Source organism: Passer domesticus, chromosome 1 (genome assembly GCF_036417665.1).
Source record: "Passer domesticus isolate bPasDom1 chromosome 1, bPasDom1.hap1, whole genome shotgun sequence".
Classification (NCBI taxonomy): Eukaryota; Metazoa; Chordata; class Aves; order Passeriformes; family Passeridae; genus Passer; species Passer domesticus.
Genome location: NC_087474.1, coordinates 15,460,962 through 15,476,363, shown reverse-complemented (window position 1 = coordinate 15,476,363; position 15,402 = coordinate 15,460,962). Strand labels below are relative to the sequence as shown.

At 41.9% G+C, this 15,402-nt stretch overlaps 1 protein-coding gene across 3 annotated transcripts in view; it reads left to right on the top strand.

Annotated features, from left to right (window-relative positions):
• Nucleotides 1-330: 330 nt before the first annotated feature.
• The window catches only part of LOC135292167 (phenolphthiocerol/phthiocerol polyketide synthase subunit C-like), a 29,108-nt gene continuing 14,036 nt past the window's right edge, over nt 331-15,402 (top strand). Inside the window, exons 1-5 of one of the 3 annotated variants that reach the window (XM_064406429.1) lie at nt 331-546; nt 951-1,071; nt 4,793-5,088; nt 5,652-5,972; nt 7,461-7,578. The gene's annotated coding sequence lies outside the window, so the exon portion shown is untranslated. Of the gene's footprint in view, nt 547-950; nt 1,072-4,792; nt 5,089-5,651; nt 5,973-7,460; nt 7,579-12,400; nt 12,651-15,402 lie in introns of those variants that run through there. The other 2 variants (XM_064406544.1, XM_064406480.1) reach the window with 2 other exon arrangements.

Sequence of the window (15,402 nt, the reverse complement as noted above, 5' to 3'; positions counted from 1 at the left end):
CATTTTCTTCTTGTTCTCTGTTTTTTTGTGTCTTTCAAACATTTACTGAGCCTGGAAGTGATTCCAACAGTTTTGTAGAATCATGGAATAACTTGGGTTGGAAGGATCCTTTGGCACTCATCTGCCATGTGCCCTGTGCAGAGAAGGCCAGGTCACTCAGGGCTTTGCCCAGATGACTTTGGAGTTACCTCCAAGGGTACATATTCCAGAGCCTCTGGGCAACCTGCCTCAGTATTTGATACTTTGTCATGACTTTTCCCCTCATAAACGCCAAGGTTTTGGTAGAGGGCCTGCAGGGGTGGCCTCTGTGAGGCGAGACCAGGCCTGCCCTCAGCTGGTCACAGTCAGTGGCAGCCGGATCCGACAGACCCAACCTCAGCACGGATGGGCCCGTCCTCAGGGGAGTCTGTGGCACCTCTGGAAAGGTGTCTTAAAGTGACGGTGGCAAACACTGAGAAGAAGGAGGAACAACGCCAGGGTGGGAGGAAAAGGAGGAAAGAAATCCGCAGTGGAGCAGGAGGAGGGAAGCGAGAAGAGCACACCTGGGTAGGGGCTGTATCCAAGGTTTTGCCAGAGCAGGAGCTGAAAGGTGCAGCCTGGAAAAGCTGCTGCCAGTGAAGGAACCAGTCCCATATGCACTGGTCCCAGTGTCCTGCACTGGCCACTGCCTCAGCAAAGCAGCTGAGCATGGCCCAGGGTGAGGGCACTGAGGAGGAAAAGGTCTGAGGGGGGAGGAAGAAGTATGAAGGAAAGCAGGACTTTTCCTCAGGGCTGTTTGGGTTTGTTCAGTCTCCCTTGATACCAGAATTTGTAATTAATAGGTTGTTAATTGGCAAATAAATTAGATTCATGGAAATTCCCTGAAGGGGGAAACAGTTTTTGCCGGTGACAGTATCTAACAGAAATTTCTCTGATACGATTTGTGACAGTTGGTCCTCTTTCTTTCCCAGGATAACTCTGAGAGCAGCCTGGCTGTGTCTTCCCTGTACCTTCCCATCACATGTCTGAAGACAGCAAGAGGATGCTCCCTACCCATGGTCATCTCCAGACAAGATCTAGGTCCTGTGCCTGGTACGTTGGGTGCTCCTGGACCCAACCATCATGATGCCTCTTCACTGGTCTCACTCCAGTGAGCTGTTTTTACAACTTTTCTAGACTATCTCTATAGTAAGACTCAAACCAAGAACTTTTTACAGTGAGGATGCTCAGGTACTGGAACAGGTTACCCAGAGAAATTGTGGAGGATCCACCACTGAAGATGTTCAAAACTGGACTGGACAATGTCCTGAGCAACCTGCTCTAGCTGACCCTTCAGAAGGCAGGGTGGACTAGATCTCTAGACAGCTCTCCAACTGGAATGACTGGAATTCCTCTTGTGCTGGGGAGCCCTGACCTGAGCAGTGCAGTGATGATGAGGTCTTGTGCTAAGTGGAAGAAGATAATTATTTCCTTTAAAGTGCTGGCTATGGTCTTGCTCATGCAGCCCCCAAAGTGGTTGGCTGTCGCCTCCACAAGGTTGTGTTGTTGACTCACATTCATGCATTGCTAACTCGTGCTTAGTTGTCTGGGTGTTGAATGTAGTCTTAAAATAAATCTGTGACGTGTAAATTCTTATGAAATAAGGAGGAAGGGAGATCACCAAACTTAGCACTTTCTACTTTCCCAGCTCCATGGGTATTTATTTCCAAGCATACATTAATGAAAATCCCTATGTACGCTGTGTTTCATAGGTAGAAAATATCTTTGTAATTTCTGTACTTTCAATAAATCCCTTTAGCCTAAAGTAATTTCCTTATACAACTGCAAAGATCTTTTGCAATCATGTTCTTTGAAATAAAATGATATAGCATTAGATATAAGTTTTCCCAACTTCTTGGTAAACCTTGTCAGGAATTCTAGCTTGTATGTTCTATTGTTTGGAACATTTAGTTTACACAGGAGAAATGACAATTTTTCCGTGTTTTATTTCAAGTTATGTTAATACTGTTCTTCAGCTACTTTTCATTTCTTAGCTGTATGCTTTCATAAAAAATAGGAAATTAAAATATCATAATTAATTGTAAAGCAAAATAAATTTCCCCAAATCATTCCAGTTGGAGAGCTGTCTAGAGATCTAGTCCACCCTGCCCTTCTGAAGGGTCAGCTAGAGCAGGTTGCTCAGGACATTGTCCAGTCCAGTTTTGAACATCTTCAGTGGTGGATCCTCCACAATTTCTCTGGGTAACCTGTTCCAGTACCTGAGCATCCTCACTGTAAAAAGTTCTTGGTTTGATTCTTACTATAGAGATAGTCTAGAAAAGTTGTAAAATCATCTGTGAACACCAGTACAGCTCTCAAGAAGCTAGGGACTGAATTTGTCTTGTTTGTCTATTTTCACAAAGTCTTTGAGCTCAGTCGTAGACTGTGGTGAAGTGCAACACAACCAAGTCTCAGGAAGCATTGTGTATTTTACTTTCAAAATGCACAGCTCTGTTCTTACATCAGGAATGGACGGTTGTAGTTCCAAGTTCGCAGTCAGAGCATAGATGGCATATTTCTGACCCTCCCTTTGGAATGCCAGGACAGAGGAGCATTTCCAAATGCATCCAGTCTGCCCCTGGAAAGTGCTTTGCAAATTGTGTGAGACACACTGGACATGGGGGTAAAACAAAGTGACATCAAGAAGTCTTCTTTCCCATTTCTTCCACCATGATGCAGCATAATTATGCTAGTGCCATTTCTAAAGGAAATTTGATGGACTTGATCTTTACAATGCCCTCCACAGCACCTGGCAGAGAAATTATATCCTATGCTATCATATTCTTTCCATGCACGTGGGAAATGCAGTGCCTCAAAGCCCTATGTGCAAAGGCAGCAGTTTCATTGTGAAACTGGGGGCTGCCAGTGGGAGATGTGTGCCCTCTGTGCCTTCACCAGCCAGCATGAAAGAAAGGATCACATTTTCCTTGGCCTTCAGGAAAATGCCCACAAAGGAATGACAGGGGTGGCTGGGTGATGGGGACAGCAGAATGGGAGATGAATTCCTGGTTTCCTCTAGGGTGGATCTAGAATATGAGATTCCAAAGAAACCCCAGAAATTATTCTGGCACCAGGACCATCCTGGTGCCAGATGTTTATTCTTGTTGAGGATCTGCTTTTGCTTTCCTTTGGGAGCGCACAGTGACAGATGCTGGGTGCTGGCAGGATGAGTGGCTCCTCTGCTGCACGATGAGATTGCATTCTATTGATTTTTCATTTTTGTTTTTGGGAAGAGTGAAGGTGCCTATTTGTTTTAACTTTTGGGATGATGCTGTGGATAGAAATTGTCTTTTTCAATTGAACATTATCTTGAACAGAATTTCAGCCTACCAGTGTAGGATACCAGAAAGGCAAGGTATGCTCTCATATTTTATTACTTTAATTCTGAGGAATATTTCTTTCCCAGATGACTTTAAAAAAAGTTCCTGTTTTCACAGTGATTTCGTAATCATGAGGTTTCCCAAGAAGACTGCATAAAACCCTGGAAGGCAATGATATGATGTAACATGAACATAATTTTCCCAAAGAACCTAATCAACTTTTGTACTTGTACATCCTTATAAGGGTCCATAACATTTCACTTTCCTTAATGTACATAAATGATTTCCCAACTTGCTTCCATGAGAGCTGCAAATGTTTTGCCTCTTTGATGAGTTGTTATTATTTGGGTGTGTTATCTTTGTAGTCTGCTTTTTATTGCATATATGTTTATAAGTTTCCTCATAAAATGGTCAGTCATTCAGGAACTGTAAGTGCACATTATTATGGAGAAAAACAGAGTAAAACTACAGTGCCTCTCTTTTACTCCTGCTTTGATCAGACAATGTCTGCTTGAAATTTTTTGGTGGTAACTTTTATTTTAAACACTACCTTATACATTTGTCTATTTATATATCAGAGAACACTGATACTGAACATGAACTGAACTCTGATTTATTAGAGTGCAGAAACACAACAAAGATATTGCAGGGGCTAATGTGAGCATTTATTCTGTTATTTGTGGAGGGGATGAGCTTTCAAATCCTTCCCCATTTCATTTACTGGAAGGAAATTTCATGCTTCCCTGACAACAAAATTTTTTTTCCAAACACACAACTAATATAACCACTGCACTTCTGCTCCACAGTGTTTCTGTTTCAGCAGAATATTAGAGAGGTGTCTCCTTGTCAGGTTAATCCAGTCTCTTCTATCTACTTATTACGGGTGTGTCAGTGTAATATCTTCTATTGCTGGTGCAAACATGGAAGTCTGCTTGTCTGGCTCTATCTATGCCTGCATTTTTTTATCAACATGTGGTTTTAAACTTAATTTTATGAGCCAGAATATTTGCAGGGATGTCAGTACCTGCTTTACATACAATATAGCAAAACTCTCCAGAGAATTTCAGCTTCCTGAATTCCTGTCAGCTTGGGAGTGTGTTTCTTAGAATGTTGACATGTCACATGGAGACTTCATATCCTTAGGGAAAAAACACCTTTTTGATCCCTGAGTATTGACAGCCACATTAAATATTACTTTTCATAAATGAACGAGAGTGCATCCTGATCCCACCAGGTGTTCCCCTGGTACCTTCATCTTTCTTCACTCCTTTCTTTTTCCTCACTGGTCAGCTACTGGAATATAGTCCAGGGAAATCACTCTTGTTCAGTTAGCAATGCTCTCAGATTACTAATTGTAAAACACAAATGTAATGCTGGCTGCGTTCCTTTCCCTTTACTTTTCTCAGATAGGAATTATCCTCTAATTGAAAGAGTCTTTTTCCTTCCTTTCCCAGCCATTCCTCATGTTCATTATATCCACTTGGAGTGGGAGTGCAGTGGTCCAGCAGCCAGCTCTCTTCAGTGCTCCATTGCCTTAATTGACCAGATGTCGTGGTTTAACCCCAGCCAGCAACCAAGCACCACACAGCTGTTTGCTCCCTCTGAACTTCAGCTCAGGTTCAGACCAATGTTCCAGCCTGTCCAGTGCAGCAGCACAAAACCAGCAGGAGCACCCTGGCCACCTGCCAGCCCAAGCTGGCAAACATCACCATGGCTGCTATCAAGATGTTCCCAGGCACAATTCAATAAGGTGAGAAGTAGCAGAGCACTACAGCAAGCAGCAAAAGCGAAAAACAGTCACTAACTAGCACTAGGTTCTAACATGCAGTCAGGAAAGCGAGCCCCATGGCAAGCATAGGTGCCCACTCATTACCAGCTAAACAGCACTAACAGATATAAATTCAGTCTAGCACATCCCAATCAGATCTGTCATAATCTCAAACCCTTCAAGCACCATGTTGGGCACCAAACAAGGATGCTCGTGGTTTAACCCCACTCAGCAGCCAAGCCCCAGGCAGATGCTCACTCACTCCCTCCCTCCCTCACGTTCAGGATTAGGAAAGAGAATTAGAAGGGTAAAAGGTGGAAAACTCATGGGCTGAGATAAAAACAGTTTAATAGGGAAAGCAAAAGCTGTGCAAACAAACAGAGCAAACGAGGGAATTAATTCACTGCTTCCCATTGGCAGGTAGGTATGTTCAGACATCTCCAGGGAGCAGGGCTCTATCATGTGCAATGTGCAGTTACTTGGGAAGACAAAGGCCATCACTCCAAATGTGTTGTGTGTCTCTCCTTCCTTGTTTTTCTCCCCAGCTTGATATACTGAGCATGATGCTATATGGTATGGAAACTCCCTTTGGTCAGTTTGGATCATCTGTCCCAGCTGTGTACCTCCCATACACCCCCAATTTCCTCACCAGAGCAGTGGTACAAAAAGTGGAAGAGTACTTGGATCTGTGTAAGCCCTGTTCAGCAACAAGAAAAACATCTGTGGATTATCAACTCTGCCCAGTCCAGATCCAAAACACAACCCCACGTCACCCACTGTGAAGATGGTCAACCACCCCTGCCCAAATCAACACACAAGATCACCATAAACTGTTAAAGGCTCTTACTTAGACACTCATCTCCTATGTAAGTAGATCCTTACACAGTCACCATCTAGAGTGGGTGGGCAACCACCCACTAGGTAAAGAGGCTTCAATTTATGTGTGTCAAATTAATACACAGATCTGCAGTTCACATGCCTGTCTGCCATTTCCATGAGGTCTGTTTAGAAGAATAATGTATTCTTAAGAACTTTTCTATCAGTAAAGCAAAAGAACAGCTCTTCAGTTTCTTCTGGTTCATTCTAAAGCTACAGGGTTACCAAAACAAATTTTTAGGAAGAGTCAGATTTCCACAACCAGAGACTAGTGCTGAATGGTTCAATATCCAATTGGAGATTAGTGATCAGTGGTGTCATCAGGCTTCCAAATTGGGATCAGTAGTATTTAATATCTTTATCAATGGCATAGACAGTGGGGTTGAGTGCACCCTCAGCAAATTTGTAAATTACACCAAGCTCAGTGGTGTGGTTGACAGCCCTGAGGGACAGGATGCCACCCAGTGGGAGCTGGACAAGATCAATAAATAATCCCATGGGAATCTCATGAGAGTCAACAAGGCCAAGTACAAGGTTCTCTACCTGGGTTGGGACAATCTCTGATACCAATATAAGATGGGGGATGAAGGGAATGAGAGAAGCCCTGCTGAAACAGCTTGGGTGGATGAGCAGCTGGACTTAGCCAGCAATGCACTCTCAGGCCAGAAGACAACTGGATCCTGGGCTGCATCAAAAGATGTGTGGCCAGAACATCGAGAAAGGTGATTCTGCCCTTCAGCTTTCCTCCTGTAGGACACCATTGTGACACTGTGGTCCCCACCCTGCCTTTTTCTGCTTAGCCAATGGCCACCAGTGGTGGTTGTGATAGCTGTGTCTGACTTACAGATATGAATCCAATAGCTAAGGGCCCTAAATCTTGCTCGACAACTAAGGGCAGTTAGTTTTGCCAACAGCTCAGGGCTAGTTGACCATGCAACAACCCAAAATACATCTGGTATGTAAGTATGACTGTAAGTCAATCTTCTTATTCCACGAATAGTGGACAGCCTGGGCCCATTGAGCTGTCCCGCATGGGAGAGAATCGCATGCCAGGATCTCTCCTTGAGCAGGAACATCTCTCAGGCCTACTCCTTATTGCTGAGAGACCTCTCACTGCAACAGATTCTTGGTAAGTGATTAATAGCATGCTAAACTTTGAAATCATAGCTGAGTGATATAAAGGATTGATTGTGCACAGGTTATCCTTGAGGCATAAACCACCGACCTAGTCTGGGACTAAGTCTTCATCCATCTAAATTCCCCTCAGAAAGCAGTTAAGAAAGCAGCGTGTCTTTTTTTTAACCTCATCACTCAACAGGAGGGTGTCCCTGACAGTTTTGTCTGACTCTGACCTCTATGCAGTAAAAAATCAAGTGTACCTTGAATTGAATCTTGTTAAACCACTGTCACATTTACTATCAGACTTTGTTAAGTTGCTTGTTTATATCAATAAACATATTGCTACTTCTCTCTTACAGGTGAAGTGAGAAGTGAGTATCACTTAATCTGTGATACTGTTCTGGAATACTGCATTCATCTTGGGAGTCCTCAGCACAGGAGAGACATGGAGGGGTGCAGAGGAAGGCCACAAAAAAGGTCAAACCAATGAAACAGCTCTGAGAGAGCTGGGGTTGTTCCGCCTGGAGAAGTCCTCTTAATACTTAAAGGAGGCTTAAAAACAAGACTGGGACAGACTTTTTAATAGGGTTTGTAGTAATAGGACAAGGTCTCATTGTTTTGAAATAAAAGAGGGTAGATTCAGAGTAGATATAAGGAAGACATTTTTTTACAATGAGAGTGGCGAAACACAAGAACAGGTTGCCCAGAGGGGTGTTAGATGCCCCATCCCTGGAAAACATGCAAGATCAGTCTGGACAGGGCTCTTAGCAACCTGGTCAAATTGAAGAGATGTCATTGCAGGGGGCTTTGACTAGATGACCTTTAAATGTTCCTTCCAACCCAATCTATTCTATTTCAAATTACTTTGGGGTCTCTTGCTTAATGGGAATTGCTTGAGTTAAAAAAATTCAATAAACAGAAGACCAAGAAACCAACCTTTTCTTCCTTATTGGGAAGACTGTTAGTTGATGTGGAACAGAACCTCTTGCAGAGAGGCAGACCAAATGAGCAATTATTTTTGGCACAGCAGAACACTGCTGTTCCTCTCCCAAAGACTCCTTGAACAAATATACTTACCTGTCTTCCTTCCTCTGTTTTGTGATTGTTCTCACAGAGAGCTCTTGCCATGCAAGATAAACAAGAGAACATAATGCAGGGAGTGCCCTGCTCGGGAGTAAGCAGGGTAATTATCTGCTAAAGGATAATTGGGTCAAGTGTGCATCATATGCTTTATGCTTTCATTTGGAGCATAATACTTGTCTCTGGAATCTTCTTTTTGGTTCATCTCTTGTTTTGGTATGCGTGGCTTTTTTTTTGTTTGTTTGTTTGGTTGGTTTTTATTTTATTTTTTTTTTAAGTTTGTTTGTTTTGGTTTGCTTTTTTTTGTCATTTGAGAAAATATATGGAAGATGAAGATTAGTTCATGGGTCTTTTTAGGCTAATTTTCTATGGACATAGGTTGTTATCAACCTTGTTGTCAAGACATGCCATCTCACTTGACACTTTGAAGCTTTTCTACAGCCTTCAGAAGAAACCATTTGTGGATTTATAAGGAAGACTGTAGCCAGAAAGGATAAACTCATTTAGTGGGTAAGACTTTAAGACTTCGACGGTGGACACTCGCTTAGGTGCCAGGCTTACAGACTTTATAGTGAATCCAGAAGCCAAAGGTAGGTGGCTGTAATCCCCCAGTGGGATGAGGAAATAGGAGACTCAGGAGGCGGAACAACGAGAAGTGCAGAGCTTAAGGAGTGGGAAGAAGCTCTACTGCCAGTAAAAAAGGAAATGACCACTCTGGGTGACATTGGTCATCCTATGTTTTACAGGCTGCAGATGGGTAATTTTGTGTACCTGGAGTTAAAAAGAAGCAAATAGCAACCAGGTAAATAGGTGCCAACATCTTCAATAGCCTCTTATTGCCTGCAGCAGTCCAGGAAGGGTTGCTGTGGGTTGAGCCTTTAGCTGAGTGGCTGCAGGAGGATGTTAAAGAGGGTGCCAAGAGGGCAAGCACAACTGAGTTTGGCTCTGCAACCTAGCAGATAGGGTGCTCATTTGGGAGGTGAAAATGACTGATTCTGCTTCTGAATCAAGACTAAGGGTTTTATCTGAGACAGCTACTGCCTCCACTATCAAAAATAATTCAGTGTAGATGGTTCAAAGTCTTCCTGGTGATTCTCTAGTGATTAAGTGTGTAGATGACAGAGAACCTCATTATGGTGAATTTATTAGCTCTGGCTAAAGGCTGAAAATGTGTTACAATTTTCAGTGCCCACAAAGCTAAATGAAATGAATGTCATCAGTGCTATGTTTTGAAATAATCTACAGGTGTCGGTTGTGCTCTGGGCTTGTTGAGACCAGATTGAATTCACAGGAATGCCTAGTGTGTCTCTGGAATCTCATAGGCTTGAACAGGATGCTTAGTTTTCCAGTGCACAGAACTATTGGGTGTGAACAGGATGGCAACAACAGGAGTTCAGGGTTCTTCTAAGTTGAAGATAGAGGTATCTTATCAGTTCACATTCTGGTCTTCTGGGTGAGCAAGTTTGGGGGTCTTTTTTGCTGGTTTGGTTTTATTTTTAACTAAATTTGTCTGTTAAGTCCCAAACACTCATTGAAACCCTGAGGTAGCTATTGAAGTCTTTATTTGGATATAGTCCATATTTCCTTCCTGTTGACAGTGGTAGATGAACAAGTTTTGTAAGATGTTTTTAATCAGAGAACAAAAATAATCTTTGTTGGAGTGCATCATGGAGTGCAGAAAATAAAAGGTACCATTGCACGCTGGCATCTACACCACAGTTTCACTTATTTAGTAATTTTTTTCTGCTTTGATTACTAATGTGGTTTGGAGCCTGACTTCAACTTTCCAGTTTTCACAGAACTCTGTTGACAAGTTTTAAATTCGTGCTTGAACAGGGGAGTTGAATTATGTGATCTCTGTAGGTCCCTTCCAACACCATTCCATGATTCTCTGAAAACTTGCATTTCCCACAACTTTTGTTGGCATGCCAATTAGTCATGCCTGCAGGGAATCAAGCACACAAGTGGACAGAAGAGTCACCAATAGTCTTTCTTCTGAGCTGTTGCTCACCTGTTTTTCCCTGTATTGGTGATTGTGCTGTAAAAAATTATTAATAAATACTGGAACTGAACTCTGAACTGCAAATGTCTGAGGTGGATCTAAGTTTACTTTGCTAGGAGCCCACAACACATATTACAATTTAGGAATACTTCTGTTAGTGATAAACTCTGTTTCTTAGTCTGCCCACTTCTTAGTCCCAGAGGTATCTCTACAGGGCAGTGCTTATCTGCATGACCCGGTGTATGTTGACCGCTTCTCTTCACTGTGAGTATGAATGTGTTAAATTTCTATATCTGACATCCTGCAAGGATTATTTAATTCCTTTGACTTTACTCATCTAACATTAGCCATTTGCACACTGTGACCTGGTATATGTTTGGGAGGTGTGCTTGTCTTGTGTGTCAATGTACATGAAGTTTATTAAAATAGTTAAATATATTATTGCTGCCTACAAGAGTGACAAAGTAACCTGTACATTTGGCCAGCTAGAGGCTCCCTTCACTAATACCTATGTGTATTTAAACAGATTTCTATGGTTGTTTCACCACTTGCATAAGACCCTTGGAATTGCCAGAAGATGCAATTTCTGTGAAAACTTGTTTGCTGTCTGTAATCCTGTAACAGCCTGCCAATCTGCAAAGGCTGATACATGTTCTCAGGCTGAGGGCTGCTGTCGAGTTTATAGGGATCAGGAAGAAAACCAGCTTTTCTTAAAGGAACAGTTTTGAGTTGATGGAGCTGTTATTTGAGGCCTCAGGCTGCAAGTTATCAGCTGTCAAATAGAGAGCTTCTGCCTTACTTATAATTGTTTTGGTTGCAGGCTAGATTAAAATATACACCATTTGTTTTTCCATTACAATTCTTAATTGTTCAATAATTTAATACTGGAGAAAAGTGGAAATTATCTGCTCTTGACTATTAAGGAAAGTCAGTGTGGCATGCAGGGGTGGCAGTGGTGAGGTGCATGGCTGAGCTTAGATCAAAGGGTCCAGGGGGTTCCTGGTGTCAGGGACACCCAAGGCAGGGCAGGGAGCTCCTGCCTGCAGCCAGCAGAGGCTGTCTCTGTCCTGAGAGAGGCTTCTGCAGTTCAGGCCTTGCCAGGATCAGCTGTGGGAGATTGAAACAGCCCAGGGGAGCAATGTGACCAGGATGGGCAGATGTGGATCGAGGGGGCAAACAGGGCTTGAGAGGGTGCAGCCATTTGCACAGAAGGGCACGTGAGAAGGGCTGTGCATCCTGCCTGTGGACCCACAGCCCAGGGAAGTGCTCTAAGTCTCTGCCATGATGGTGGGCACATGCCTCAGATACAAACCCAGTGATTCTACAGAGAAAGCCTCTGAGATGTTTGTGGCTTCCTTGCAGATGGGACTGGTAAGGAAGGAGACTTCAGTAGAAGCAGTAGATTACAATGAGTGACCACACTCTTCTGGAGAAAAGGTAAATGTCTGCAAAAGATGTGCACAGGGTGTTGCATCAGCTAGCTGAGTTGCTGGAAACAGGCTGTCCAGTACTAGAGAGGCTGAGATGGACATAGATAAGTGGTTTCAGAACCATACACCCGCAGCAGACCACACAGACAATGTGACATCTTTGACCCGCATGACGCCCAAAAGCCTGACTCTGCTTCACTCCCCATCCTCCAGCATTGCAACCAAAACCAGATATGAAGCTTTAACTGCTGTAGACACCCATGAACAAGGTCTGTGAGGAGAAACTATACCAGCAGCAGGCAGTGGATGCCACAGAAGGAAATGACAAATGCTTGTAGTGGGTGAGGCACTGTTAAGGGGTATTGAGGCACCCATCTGCTGGCCTGAGAACAGGATATTCTTTGGTGACAGTGGACTGTTCGGGAGGGATGGAATCCACCTTTCTGGAAGTGGGTGGTCTTCAGTTACAGGCTGGACAACTTAGTGAGCTTGGCTTTAAACAGGAGGACTCTGGGGGTGAGGTCCAAAGTGGCAATATTTACACCATTGCAACCAACTGTGGAGTAAGTCCAGCCAACAGAGCAGTGACAAATTTTCCTTATTTGCCCGGCCAGAAGGCAGCCACCTGTCACATCAAGTGTGTGTTGATCAATGCATGGTCTGAGGAACAAACAGGAGGAACTGGAACTTCATGCATCACTCAGAAAGTTATGATATCACAGGAATAACTGAACCATGGTGGGACAGCTCACATGACTGAAGAATTACGATGGATGGCAATAGATTGATTCATAAAGACAGGCAGGGATGAAGAGGAAAATGAGTAATGCTGTATAATAAGGAAAACCAGAATATGTAGAGGTCAACTACAGCAATTGAGATTCTAGTTGGACAGAAGATGAACATTTTTCACAAGAGAAACAACAAGTCATTGGAATAATCTCACCAGGGAAGTGGAATTCCCCAATTTTGACACTTCTAAGATTCAGCTGGAGAAGGTGCTGGCCATCTGCTTTTTCTAAAAAAGATTGCAGCAGGTCATCCTTGAGGTCCCTTACAACCTGGTATTCTATGATACTATGAAAATAGTTTGTATTTACTATACTATACATGGCTCAAGGCTAGTTCTACCTTTTTCTTTTTTTTTTTTTTCTTTTTTTTTTTTTTTTTTTTTTTTTTTTTGGTGGGGAGGAGGGGGGTACCTATTTCTGACCAGTTATGTTTCATCTTTTATAAAAAAATAACATCTTAAACATCTAAATGTAAGGCCTGATACCAGGTGCAGTTACTCAATAGTGGAGTTTTCAGGGGAACTTTTTGAGATAGCTGAATGCAATGTCAGAAATCAGAAATAGAGAAAGTGGGGATTTGACAGGATGTGGTATTTCCTTCTGAGAAGCTGCAATTCTGAAAAGGAAACTGGAAGTCCTGTTAGATAATAATCTTATTTCACATCTCAGATTAAGTGTATAGAAAAAAGAATTAATGTCATCCCTGCATACACAAAAAGGAATATTGAATAGGTATAGGGAAATTATTGTTCTACTGCATTTGCCAGTGAAAGTGGTTTTATATAACTTTAACTCCCTAAATTGATCTGATTTTCCCACTGCAGGTTTTCCTCTGTTGTCTTTGGAGAAGAAAGCTAGATGGTTACTGTAGACTATGTGCATAACATTTGCATAGCTCAGGTTAAAGGAGGGGAACCCTATTCATGTCCCAGCAATGTTCAGAGTTTACACAAGGCATGCAGATTCCAGATTCCACCTCTAGGAAGTTAAGAGAAACCCTCTTATGATCCATCCTTTCCTTATCATTCAAATTTTAGGAACATTTTGTAAACATCTTCATACTATGATGTCATGTCTTCTCTTCTACTTGTTGATCATCAGGAAAGGAGTTGCTTCTGTCCATGCTCAAGCTATTAGCAATGGCACCAGACTATCCACAGCTCTCTGAATGAGGCAGGGCCTGGATATTTTTTCAAGCTTTCAGCAAATGCATGCAGACAATTTTGAATCATTTACTGTCATATAAAGAGCTTGGTTTTGCAATCATACATAAGATTACTATTAAAGTGGGGGGGAAAAATAAAAGAAAAATAACGTAGAGGCCAGAAGATGCTCTTCCTTTTACTTCCGTTCCTCCTTACTAGCCCCATGGTGCAGAGCTAATAAAAAGACCTAGGGGTTGTCACATATATTACTCTTGTGGTGGGGTCCTTTTTCACCCCATTAGTTTAGTTCCTGGCATAGCAGAACCCTGCTGTGCTTGGTGTTATTAAAACTTTTATAATAATAACAACAACAGTGATAATAAGTCTACTGGAAAACTTCATAGCTGTAGAATTAAAAAGGTAAAAACTGCTTCCTTATTCAATGACACATTAATTAATTATTATTCATTATAATTATATATAAAGCTAATGTTTGAGACTTGACTGATTGGAAATTGTTTTGCCCAAAAGCCAGTGCCTTTTCTTACTAGGTTTTCATGATAATGCAGAATGACATATTTGTGTCACAACCTCCTATTTTGTCAAAGCACTGCTTCAGTGAAGAAATAATATCTAGTGGTTAGTGTAGTAATCCTTCTTGTGTCCTGATGGAAACAGGGATCCCACATGTATTTTAGTCTTGATATCTACTTGGAATTAAAAAGCATTCAAATTTTTTTTGTCCGTGTTGCCTTTAAATGACATGCAGTCCCACCGATATTTCCCTCATGCATGTTTTCCCACCAGAAGACAGTAAAAACTTAATTGAAATAATAAATACTAGGAAAATAAATAGCTGTTTTCCTGTATTTGAGTCTCAGCTGGGTGTAATTGTTTGAGGAAATGCACATATATTTTGTTTCTCTTTTTGGAATTATCAGACATAGGTCTGGATAGAAGAAACCAAAGGTTTTGTTCAGAGGTGAACACTGTAATGGCATGGGAGAAAAAACAAGTGTAGTGCCTCCCATTTGACAGTTTTTTGTTTCTCTTTTCAACTTTTTACTTTTAAATTTAGATGAAATGCATGACAAATCAACATGCAACTTGGTGACAAACCAACATGTAATTCAGTTATAAATAGGCTGCCTACGTTAGTAACAGACTCAATCCATTATTGCTACATTTGCTTCCATACTTAGTTCCTATTTCTGCTTCTGTCATTGCTCGAAAGGATTGGGCAAGCACTTGGGTTTATTAATATATTCCAACTATGATGAGACTAGTGCAAGTCATTAGCACTCAGGCAACACACTGCTAAACTGTAAACAAAAATGTTCAGAACCAATGATGTGAACAGCTCTTTCTTAGTCCTTCACCAGTGTTCACATTGTTCATATTGTGTTTGGATCAGTGGGGTTCAGATTGGTTTAACTTGCATTGAAATTAATGACCACAGGTGTGCAGGATTCATTTCAATATTCTACTCATACTTAACTAATACCTTAAAATATGGCTTAGCAGCCATTGCTTTCAGGTGCTGATTGTGAAACTGTAACAGAATTCCACAGTGAATTCCTAGTTCACTTGACGAATCCACGTTCTGTTCTGCCAGGGAATGGTAGTGGTATCAGCACTAATAAGAGTGCTCTTTAGAGATGTGTAAACGATGGAGATTCTCAAGTCACTTTCAGACTAGCCATCTTATTAATAAGTCTCATAATGATATTGAGGAAGTATGATAATTAAGTTTAAAATCACTAAATAACTGGCAATATGCTCAGAACTGAGAAAGGTGAGTGACTGAGATATTCAGCTGTGAAATGGAGAGTAGAATTTAAAACTTTCAGAGC